Source organism: Haemaphysalis longicornis, unplaced genomic scaffold (genome assembly GCF_048455015.1).
Source record: "Haemaphysalis longicornis isolate Haplotype H1 unplaced genomic scaffold, Haemaphysalis longicornis Haplotype H1 scaffold_7, whole genome shotgun sequence".
Lineage (NCBI taxonomy): Eukaryota > Metazoa > Arthropoda > Arachnida > Ixodida > Ixodidae > Haemaphysalis > Haemaphysalis longicornis.
The window spans coordinates 16,771,249-16,777,492 of record NW_027526422.1 but is presented as its reverse complement, the minus strand read 5'-3'; positions in this window follow the sequence as shown (position 1 = coordinate 16,777,492).

Genomic DNA, 6,244 nt, shown 5'->3' with positions numbered 1-6,244 from the left:
ACATAAAGAATAATATTCGAGACATACCTCCATGCCCGTAACCTAAAGAAAAATAATTTCTTTTATTTTTTCTCTGAAATTTCATGAAAACTGCCTATAATTCCGTTAGGGACTTAAACAAGACGGTTGATACTCTCAGTTGCGTGCCCAGTTTTCAAAGCTCCTTTTCACCAAAGCTTTGTTTTTTGTTCTTCGTAACAGTTTTCGTGCAGTGATAAGTCTATCGATAAGTTTACTAGCTGAGCCTAGACCTCAGCGTTATGCGGTCTAGTCCAGAATGCGCATAATGTCTCTATGCGGCAGTTGTTGGCCCGTCGCGCCATCTTGATGGTTTCGTGCGAAACAAGTTGCGCAGAGGGACGCGCCAAAATTCAGTCGATCAAGCGCACCTCGTCTGCTCCTACTCAGCGTGTTAATACGGCAAAACAAGGACGCAAGCACCCTCAATGGATGTATTTTCGTGGCTGTACTCTTATCTGTTATGGTTCTCGATGGCTCCTGCTGCCGCGGCACTGTGGTTAAAGCGTTCTACAGGTGAACGCGCCAGTACCGAAGCGCACCTTAAATTCGTTATTGTTTAGGAGGGCCCGCGCGCACCCCCACTTTCCTTGGCTGCCGCCGACGCAAGACGATTGCTTAGAACAGCGGCACTATCATTTGCCAGTGTCACGTGCCCGTGGCTAGCTAATTGTCTTCATGCATGTAAGATGCGAATATATAAAGCGAGGGAATATTACGCTCACGCACGATAAAATGGCTGATCTCTTGTCATCTAGCGACCCAGTGATGAATCAGAGCAATTCAGTCAGTGAATCATTGTGATGCTCATCCTTTCCCTCACAAACGCCATTCCTCCTCTTTTGATAAGGGACTTTGCCCTGCAGAGGCAAAATGGTATGTCAGGCATTTATCACTCACGTGGATATGAATAACGCATTGCGGAGGCCTGACTTGCAGATCGTAAAATGCGCTGGCGGAAAATCCCGCTTATCTCCAAGGTCACCCCTCCTAACCTCTTGAAGAGCAAAGGGGAACCAGCGGCCCCGCTCCCCTGTATAGGGAGATTGATTGATTGATTGATTGATTGATTGATTGATTGATTGATTGATTGATTGATTGATTGATTGATTGATTGATTGATTGATTGATTGATTGTGGCGTTTAACGCGCTGACGCTGCAGAGGTGATGAGGCGCGCCGTGGTGGAGAGCTCCGGAGTAATTGTGACCACATGGGGATATTTAACATGCGCCAAACTCTCCGACCCACGGCCGTTCTCGCTTTTCGCCTCCACCAAAAAGCAGCCACCGCTACCGGGATTGAACCCGCGTCCTTGGGCTCAGCAGCACAGCGCCTTAGCCACTGACTCTGAGCCCCCACACGTGAGGAAGAGTGACGGATCGACGAGGAGAGCATTTCTTTTATTGTTTCTGCTGACGACGACTACGGCGAACACGGCTGGTTCAGACGATAAAGCTTCGCCGTAAAACCTCATCGGCTTCACGGTGCCGTAGTGGCCAATCTGTGCTGATTAATCGCTGTCTATGCTATAAGGAGGACGTAAAGGCGCCACGAAGTACAAGGTCACGGAAGAGTGCTCGTACTTTGGCGCCGCGACTTCAGCGTCGCTTCCGTCCACCCTGCAAGTGGCCACACGCACACAAAAAAGCGGCAGAACTACGTCGCTTTTTCCTAGAACAAATGTGAAAGGCCGACATAATGTGGAAGCTGTTTCTGGGTGCGACAACTACATTGTCGCGTTTTTTCTTTACTGTGGAGAACGCGCTGCTGGTCTTGTTAGCCGTAGGGGAAAACATTCCCACTCACCTCACTCTGTTCTTCACCTGTAAACGTGTTAGCTTAATTGTTACAAAACCTGTGGCGAAAACGGTACGTTTTACGCGCACGCCGCACAAAACCACGAGTATGGCGTGCGTCGGCGGGGCTTCCAGATGTTTCTATCTTTAGGCCTGGAATGTAATCTGACACTTCTGATAAATTCTCAGGGAGAAGAGCAAAACAGCAGTTTCACAAGCGACTCCACGTGCGTTCACGCAGCTGCTGTTAGGTAATACAATTTTATAATTTTTCCTGGACGTTGTGAAATGTGTCCCGCAAGGGGCCAGGCCCATATTTGAAACTAAATATCCGCATGCCTTTTTTGTCTGTTCATACCTTGAGTGCGTTGCTTCGAAAGGCCGTGCCCAAGCACGAAAGGCATTCGCCCACACTGCGAAGACATTACGGGAAATTTCCGATACTTCTTACGAAAGTGGAATCACGTAACGGGGACCGGAGTCCGCATTTCGAGCATTGAAAGTTAACAGACGGATGTCGCGTTTCATTCGCTGCGCTTCTTTATTGCAAGATCGAAGAAAACAAAAACTGCCAGTGTGGTTACGGAGAGAATTCCTGCGGCGTAGGATGAATATCCCATGAAGACGAGATACAAAAAAAAAATGGAGGACATTAATAGCTCGAAATGGTCCAATGCACAACTGCGGGCGCGCTTCACACGCCTAGTTTTAGCATATAGCTCCGATACGTTTAACCATGAATTTATTATTGCGTTAGCGTTAGATGGGGCACGCCACCAAAAATTTTCGCTGTCGATCCGCGGACTGAGAGGGACAGAATAACAGAGCACAAAAATGAACGTGCGGAGGAGGAGAGGTCAATCTGAGCCAACGGTGACGTTGGCTGCGATGGCGCTTAACTGCCTCTGGAGGCCTAGTTAACCAGGTAACTTCTTGTCGAAGTGGCAGCGGTGGCGCTCGAAGAAGTGTTTTCGTGTCTCGGCGCCGTTTCTCAGCGTTCATGTGTGGTGTGAATGGGTGTGGAGTGATTGCAAGGCCTAGTAGGCGAAAAACGAAGACGGAATGCCATCCACAGTGACGGCATGTCAAAACTGCTCAACAACGAAAGTAGCGGCAGGCATTTGGTGCCCCCGCTTAGCGCACAAAGGTGAACAGCGAGATTTTGGGAGCTCCAAGCGCGCTTGGCACGGTGAGCAGATTAGGCTCGCAAGCAACGTGCGGCGTACGCAGAGAGAGAGAGACTTTATTTGGTCCGAAATTTTAACCCGGAAGTGTTTTATTCCCGGATACACGAAGATTTTGCTGAAGTCATATCCGTCACGGAAGTGACGTTTGTACAACGAAGCAAGCGGCCTGTAATGGGAGCACCCCTGCACAGGGGGTCTTCTTGCGGGGAAGCAAACTTTAGTACTAATGAGAACGTTATATTTAGGGTTGTTCGTTTTCGGGTTTTATATTTGAACCCGAAAGTGTTTTATGCCGCGGTACCCCAAGATTTCACTGACGTCGTATCTGTAACGGAAATGATGCCTGTACACCTTTGCCGAAGTGACCCGCCAGCAGGACGTCGCTCGCCAAGCACCCATACAATACAGCCGCCGACCCGCAAATCATGCTCAGCTGCAGATTTCGCTGCACATTTCACTTTCGTGTTTTACTCATTGCTATGACAGAGGAATCAACCACAGTTTTTTGAGCGTCGGCTATCAGCGAATCGGCAAACGCAGAGCTTCGGGCTTCCGAAGCCGGAGCAAATCATGCGCGTCGGGTCGACTGTCAAGTTTTCGAGGCAGGCAGGGCTGTGCTGCGATTCTAACGAATTACGCAAGGTTCATCAATGAGCCTCCGATTGCTCTTTTCTCTATCTTTTCAAGAGAAGCTGCTACGCGAGAGATTAAAACCTCCCACAAGGAGTCATTGAAACAAAATGGCCGTGGCAATAGTGCCAAAAAAAGCAGTGACCATTACGATCCTCCCTAATGCGAAATTTGTGCGCTGCGCTCACTGCAGTCTTCTCGGTCACGGCGCATATCCGCTGCGTCTCAGGAAGGGATAGCGTGATGAGCGAACGCATGGGGGCTCGCGCCACTCATCCGTTATCTCGCAGCGCGGGTGAGCATGTTGTTGCAAATCGTGTTTGAACCTCCCGCGCAAATGTCACGTGGTTCAGATGGGCCACGAACGGGGGAAGGGCTCTGTGAAAGTTTGAGGGGTGGGCGTGTCTCGGCGGCGACGCATGGCAAAAGTGAGGGGAGGCAGGGACAGAGATGACGCCACAGCAGCATGTTCCGCCCTCCCCTTCACACTTTCGCCAGCCCCTTCCTCCGTTTTCTTTCTGCCTTCGGTGTCTTGTTACCTCGGATGGTTACGCGGACATCGCCGCCACCGCCGACAAACCACTGTACCAGCCGCCAATGTTCTGCGCACTAAACATCAACGGGGCATTACAACCTACGGGGATTGACGTAGAGTGCGCTCTACTAAGGACATCAGTAAGTAAATACTTGTTTCTGCTTTCTTACTCTGCAACCTCTCGCTCTTTCTTCCTTAAGCACGCCGTCATGGTTAACCTAGCCACGTCACATACAAGTACTGTTTGTAGACTAAATACTCATGACTACAACTGTGTTTATTGTGTGAGTTGTGACCTTCCCTTTTCCCCTCATCCTTGCTCCCCCCAGGGTCCCATGGCCTCTCTTTTAATAAAGTGTGTCACTCACTCACTCATGTCGTGTTCCTAGAAAAAGAAATAGTAGTTTGAAAGTCAGCACTTGGACTCCCTCAACTTTCCCAGTCTTTGTGTTGTGTTGCCCTGTGCAACTAATCTTGAATGAGTGTTGAATACAGGAGCAGCATATCAGGTGAATTCAAACCCACCTTATTTTTTATCCGGTTTAGCAACCGTAATGTTCTTAAAGGAGCCATGAAGACATAACACAAATTTGTGTTATTCGAAAGATTTCGTGTTTTATAGTACCCCCAGCGCTTGTCCGAATGCAAACGACGCTTTGTTCACTGGGAAATTAATTAATTGAAGTTAAAAGTTTGATTTTCCCGCTAAATCATGTGTTTTTGCGGTCCGCAACGACATCACAGACCGCCCTGCTGCCTGTAATAGGATCCCTTGATTCACCCGTCCGCCGTACAAGGTGGGGACACATATACGCTGGCGCCGCCATTTTGGGTCGCTCGCTCGACGCCGAAGCAAGTCATTGTATCAAAACCGCGCTACAATTATCGCCGCAACGCGGTTAACTGGCGAAGTTTGAATCATCTTATCAGTTTCGCGTTGCTGGGTCGCGTGGGGAATGAAAAGAACGACTCGTTGAGCACGTTGACCAATTGCAACGGCACGGGACCGTTCAAAGGGTGTCTCCACCCTGTAAGGCAGCGTTGATATCGAGGTGTTCACGCGTCTGTTTACGTTAAACCTAGATGGCGCCACCATACCGTGGCATGCCGTTTTGTGTCTTTGGTTTGTTTTTGACCTTCGTTAATAACCTGACTTGTTTTTGTTCTGGGAGAAAATCGTTGCCTGAAACATAGTGCTCCCTCGACAAATATGGTCACGTAAGACACCGTAGCGTCAATCAATCGGCCAGTATCGTCTGAGACGACCCCAAAGCTCCGCAGTTCTGTGCAGCTAAACAAGCATAGTGCGCGCAGAACCAACAGCAGTACGCATCGGTACTTCTATGTTTACATGTGATTTCGTAACTTACGCTGTTTGTCCCACCATTCTTACGGCTTTCAAAGAATGTTCCCTAAATTTAAGAGCTTATAAACTCTGCCTAATCTGCGTTTGCTTTTGCCGCACTCCGCCGCCAATTGCAGAGCTGTCTCATGTGACATCATAGGTTCTGTTGCGGGAAATGAGCTAGGGGGTCGCATGGCCATTCCCTTTTTTCCTAATTATGTAGCTTAATTGAGCGAATTTACGTTAAAAGTGGTGTCAGTGTGATTCTAACGAGGCAATCTTTTTAATGAACCAAACTTGTGTTTTCTCTTCATGGCTCCTTTAAAGTCCTTTTTTTTTTTGTTCCTCAAGTCTGTTGCGCCAGTTGAATCCTTCGATACGGAAAATTCATCAAATATTTCTTCGGGGCACCCCTAAAATAAAGTCTATTAAATAATTTGAATCTTCGTGAAAAACTGAACGGCGGAATCAATGTAGAAAGATTGCGATTTGAGCGTTTATCGTTGCCACAAAATGTTAAAAATCTTCGATAAATCTAGGGTTTTTAAGAATCTTCAGACCTTTGAAAGGTTTTCAGGCAAGACCACCTAGAAAATTCAAAGCCCCCGCGCCACTTCCTCTCCTAGGCAGCTACGTCACGGCAGCGAGACGGTTGTGTCGGGTGGGGAAAGCCGCCGACCCGGTGTTAAGCCACCTTTGCTTCAGGCCACAATTTTTTCACGTCCGAGAGC